A 5,656-nucleotide genomic window follows, 5' to 3' on the forward strand; every position below is an offset into this window, starting at 1 on the left:
GGATTTTTATTCACATTTTAGCCTCACAGCCCAAGGTGCTCTAAAGAGAAACATATAGCATGCTGTCAAATTACTTCAATTCAAATAAATCTTAATACACATCACGGTCTCACTAAAACAGTCCCACAAATTTATAAAAGGGCTATTTCCAAGTTCTAAAATCTAGTTTTGACTTGCATGAACCAAAATCTTAGGCTGTTCAGAAAAGGGCAGAACAAAGGGAAGTGAAATAACCAAAAGAAAACACTATCCTAACATGCATGTGGGGACCGAGATAGGGAAAAGGAAGGAGTCGGTTTTGTTGGTACCTACTAACAGCCACACAAACAGCCACCAATCGCACAAAACAGTCTTTCTCCCTCAAGCTTTCCAAGGGGTCTGATTCAGCTGCATTCGGTGAAAGGAAAACCCAGCTCAATACCGAATCAGATACACACAAGGTACATTCAAACAGAACCGATTTAAGTAGTTGTGAACAAAGGGATAAATGGAATACATCACCTCCTTGAGTGAGGTTCTCGGCCGAACATAAAGGAGCAGCAGACTACAGGGGAAAGACTTGAATCTCACTCTGCATGCAGAGAAAGGTCTCCATCAAATTGCACAGGGTACAAGCGAACAGGGACATGGGCACAATGCCTCCTCAAGTTGCAACTCAATCGAATGGTACAGGGAAAGAAGAAGAGCTTGGATGTTGAGTTACTCTCCTAGGCAAGCTCACGGTTTTGTGTCTAAAAGGTGAAGTAGGATACGTTTTCAGACTTGAACCAAGGGTGCACAATTGGTTCTGTTTTGCCCTCTTGGTGCGCCTAGGTGATACAATTTAGCTGGATTTTTCTTCATGCTGGACGAGAATAGGGACAGAGATCAATTTTAAGATTTTAGGGAAGTGGATATTTGTTCCAACAATGTGTTTGACCGCAGCATGGAGAGGAGAATATGATGCCACTTAACATTAGACTACTAATAGCCAACAACAATATTACTTGTCTTCCGATGCGCACAAAAGAGAAGAAGTGGTGAGAGAGTGTGGTGTGGGGCTTGCTATCCAATGAGAGTTCATGCATGCAGATTTTTGGCCAGCATTCAGATTTCTAGGATAAGCTAAGGAATGAACTTAAGAGGGCTTTGGGCGAGAAATGAATTAATTAGGTGGTTAACTAGATTAAATACTTATTCAATGAAATTGTGGGAGTTAAATTAATAGACTCATATGAAAAATAGTAAGAGAATATAGTTCATGTCATACAAGTCTAATAGGACTCAAATATAATTATTAGATATAATTAAGAACATAAATATTTATATGGAGTAAGTTTGGGTTTACCTTGGTAATTAGGCCTAAATATAATTTAGGTTGAATAATTAATTAGTTTAGAGAAATTAGTAAGCTCAAAGTATCTTTAAATGATTTAAATGATACTTGGATTAATTGTTAAAATTAAGGAAAAGATGGATTAATTATTAAGCAATAAGATGAGTTTTGATTAGTAAAAAGTCAAACAAAATTCTTAGTCTTAATTATTTAAGTTGCAATGTTATGTCTTCTTTAAATTGCCATGTACGTAACTTTAGTAAGAAAGATGAGGAAATTTGATAGAATTGAACCAATAAATATTTAAGATGATACTTGATTAGTCAAATGAAGAATTAAAGAACCAATAGTATTTAATGTTGACAAATCTATATTTGGTGGAATTGAGTACTTTATCACCAAGTTTCATTAAAAGTCATTCACCAAATTGTTGTACGCTGCTTCATGAAGTTTTTATGCCTTCCTTCCTTTGTTATCACTTATGTGGGCCGTAGAGTTTAAGAAGAAAGCAACAAGCAAGTAGTTTGGTTGTTTAAACCAATGAGAAAGTGACATGTTGTCAAAAATAAATAAATAAATAAATAAACTAAGACTACTTGGCTTCAATTAGGCGGTCCCTTCTCTTCCTTTCTTTTTTTTCACGCTGCACTCCTCTTTCTTTCTTCTTCCTTAGTTCGTGAGCTTCAATGGAGAAAGGGCAAGAGAGAACTTGATGATTTGGTCACCATTTCATCTAGACTCCAACATAGAAAAGGTAGCTTAGCACCCCATCATTCTAACCCACCATTTTTCTAACTTTGGGAAGCTTTAAATCTCTTCTTTTCTCCTCTGGACAGCAGCGCCTGCACATGGAAAGGAAGGAGAAAATGGATTGATTCCATAGTTCTAAGCTTAGGGAAGTCATCAATAGTTATTGGTTAGGCTATCTAAGGTATTAAACCTTCACTCCCTTGATTAAATTCTTAGAAATAATGATGATATTCATGATATAGGGCTGTTTATGATGATAATTTTGATGTTGGTTTAATGATGAATTTAAGTGGTTTTATTGATGTTTAAGTGGGTTAATGAGTTGTTGTGATGGATTGGTTTTCTATACTACAAAAAGAAATTGAAATCACATAAGGGATGAGTTTAATGAACTCTATATGGTTCAGATTTTGGGTGTAAAGATGTGCACACCAAGTGTTTGTAATATTTCCTAAGTGAAATACATGAAATTGAGATGACAAATTAAAGGTTCAAGTGATAGAAAAATTGAAAGAGAATTCATTAAACCTTGAGCTAGGCAAATCGGTCATCATGTGATAAAAATAGTTAAAGGATGTGTTTAATCAAGTTGTATGTGGAAATGTAAGTGTAATATGATTTAGAGTTGGTTTGTAAAAAGAATGAAGTATAGGAATTTCAAAAGAACTTTATGGACCTTTTAGGATCAACATAGGGGCTGTTATGTTTAAAAATTCATATCTGAAGCTACAAGACTTCAAATGGATTGTGGTTTGCGCCAAATTAAAGCCTTAAGTGTCTACTATAACATATCCAAAATTCAGGGGAATCGGAGTTAAGATGAATTTTTCGTGATTAAAATGGCACAGGATGTTGATGCTGTAAAAAATGTGTGTATTTCGGCCCTTTAGAATTAATTGTGAAAATTAAGTGTTTAATTAATTGGTTATGTAAAACAATGATCCTTAGGACATTTAATGATGATTGGCTAGTATTTGAACCAAACATAAAGTGTGAAATCTTAATTAAGTCTAGGATGTAGACTATGTTTATGTTAGAGTTTTGATGAAAAAGTTATGTAATAGTTTATATAAGACTACTTAGTGATCAAACAAGGAATTAACTAAGATGAAATGGTAAATCCATGAGTATATGTATATGTAACTATTCGACCAATATGTATTAAATGGCTAAGGAAATTGATGTTAGTTTTATGTCAAGTTAATGGAATAATAGTGTATGAATGCTTTCACAAGAATTAAGCTAATTAGTTAAACATGACAACCAAAAGAATTGTATATGTGTTTATATATAGAGTTCGGCCATAAAGGAATAATGGGCATAGATTATGTGTTTTCAATTCAAGTGATTGATTTATAGCATTTTCCTAGAATAAGTAAGTATGATTCAAATGGTTTAAGATACGTGAAGCTTTGTTAAAAGTGTATGAAATGTTAACTATAAATTAGTAAATTAATTAACTAATTGAGACTCTAAGTCATGAAGTATAAATTAAGTTGTAAACTTATGGGATGGCATGAACTGTCAAGGGAAATGAAGTTGTCAAGTTGGTTATGAAATTAACATATGAATATAATTATTCGGATTTCAAGTAATGTATGTTTTATTGGAAATTAATGGTACTTTTATATGTACGGTAACAGAGTGTAATCAGATGAAGTAGGTGGACGAACAACTTGTAGACAACCAAGTGTACGGGTTATTAAATAGCAAGTTAGCAGCAGGAAAGACACGACAGGTAAGCTTTCGGTTAGGAGTTTTCTCAGCCTTTTTGTTCCGCCATGATCAGTGGCGGTTATGGTTTCCGTATGGATATAATTGTTGTTAATATTGATACTTTGCGTAGTTGCATTCATATAGTGCATGCATATGATATTATTTATGTTATGATAAGTTAATATGATAGGATCTTCAATAAAATAAAGCCTTCGAAGTGTAAGTTATGGTTTCTGAACAGAGGAAACAATTATGGATATGATCACGGTATACATAAGGTATAGCCGATAATACTTTAGTTCTCTAATCATTATGAGTATGCTATTGAATATGATACGACATTACAAATATAAGATGGAAGCCTTATTCATACATAAGACATGAACATACTTAAGATTAATAAGAAAGTACATTATAAGAATAAATGAGAATTATTAGAAAAGATATATGATACAGAAATTCTAATATGGATTATATGGTGTTATCTATGTCTTGGTACCTGATATTTTCTTGCAGGAAGTGGACTCTTGGGTGGAGACTGCTCCATAAACCCCAAGTTTATTGAGATTCATTCTCACCCCGCGTTATGGGGATATATTTCAGGTATCGCAGCAGTTGACGATCGTTCTCGGGGCAAGAGGCCCGTGGTTGATGAGTAGATCTGAGCATAGATGTTGCCTGCTTATTTTGGGATTCTGTTGCATATATTATGACACTGTGATGTATTATGTTTATGTAGGTTGATGTAGGATGTTGTAGTTATGGCACATAGTCACCTTTTTGATATGATATATATAGAGTTATGGATCATGTATGTATACTACTGTATATGATATGGAATTGTTGTATATTGTGGGTTGTAAGAGCCCCAAGGCATTGCTGATCCTTGTGTGTGCCACCCATTGGATTATTAGGTATATTTGTGGTATTAGCAAGCTTATGTAAATTTGGGGATTTAAGGAAAAACAAAGGAAACTCTGGCGAATTTTCTGTAGAATTGACAGATTTTAGGTGAACTTCGGGAGAGCATATCTCCCTCCATAGAGGTTCGATAGGGACGTGCTATACGCTGTTTTGAAGCTTGAGATGTCCCCTACATTGTGTAAAAATATTAGAATTTTATAGGTTGTGCGAAGCCCTGTGGAAGTCAGTGAACACAACTGCCCTGTTTTGCCCTGCACTTGGGGGCTGTTTTGGTCCAGTTTTGGGAATTTTATTCCTGCTTCATTTCTTGGTCAAATTAAGCGTATGATATATCAAATTGAAGATTGAGGTGTCTAGTTTGTAGAATAAAAATTTGAGAGTAATTGGATGAGTGAATTTTCTGCAGTAATTCGAGGAGTGAGAGAGGTTTTGAGTTGTTTTGGGGTTGGTTGGCTGTTTTGCTTATCCAACTTCAAACGGCGATATCTGGAGCAAACGTGCTCCGATCATAGCGTGTGATAGCTTTTTAGAAAGGGAATTAAGTAAGAAAAAAATATAACCTGAGTGGAAGGTCTGAATTTTTGTGGTGCATTCGTATTTTTATAAATGAATTGCTGTGATTGTAACTGCGTTTAATATCATAATCAATGTTAACAATACCGGTGTAAAACGGGCTGTTACACCCACCCCCCACCAAAGGCTTGGGTCGTGGCCCTTAAAAGGCATAGGGACAAAAGTTTTATCCTGTAATGGGTCTTATTTTCATATACCTTTCTAAGGATTATCTAGGATTTCATTAAGGGATATAGTTTAAGATTAAACCTCTCCTACACTTACATGTAGTTCGATTTCATGACATGGCTCCAAACTCCCAATTGCAATTTAAATAATTTCTTAACAATTGTCATTTCATATGACCACTAGGTAGTAGCTAATGTTTCTACATACAAA

At 34.6% G+C, this 5,656-nt stretch overlaps 1 long non-coding RNA gene across 2 annotated transcripts; it reads left to right on the top strand.

Moving 5' to 3' along the window:
- The first annotated feature begins 1,927 nt into the window (after positions 1-1,927).
- LOC133290935 (uncharacterized) lies at positions 1,928-4,633 on the top strand. 2 transcript variants are annotated; one of them, XR_009748753.1, is made up of 4 exons: positions 1,928-2,069; positions 2,152-2,246; positions 3,709-3,803; positions 4,385-4,633. It is a non-coding gene; the product is annotated as an uncharacterized LOC133290935 (long non-coding RNA). The 2 variants fall into 2 exon arrangements; XR_009748752.1 differs by having other exon boundaries at positions 1,933-2,069; positions 2,155-2,246.
- Positions 4,634-5,656: the final 1,023 nt, after the last annotated feature.

This window comes from Gastrolobium bilobum, unplaced genomic scaffold (genome assembly GCF_033153095.1).
Source record: "Gastrolobium bilobum isolate Gb01-03AN ecotype WA unplaced genomic scaffold, APGP_CSIRO_Gbil_v1 utg20331, whole genome shotgun sequence".
Lineage (NCBI taxonomy): Eukaryota > Viridiplantae > Streptophyta > Magnoliopsida > Fabales > Fabaceae > Gastrolobium > Gastrolobium bilobum.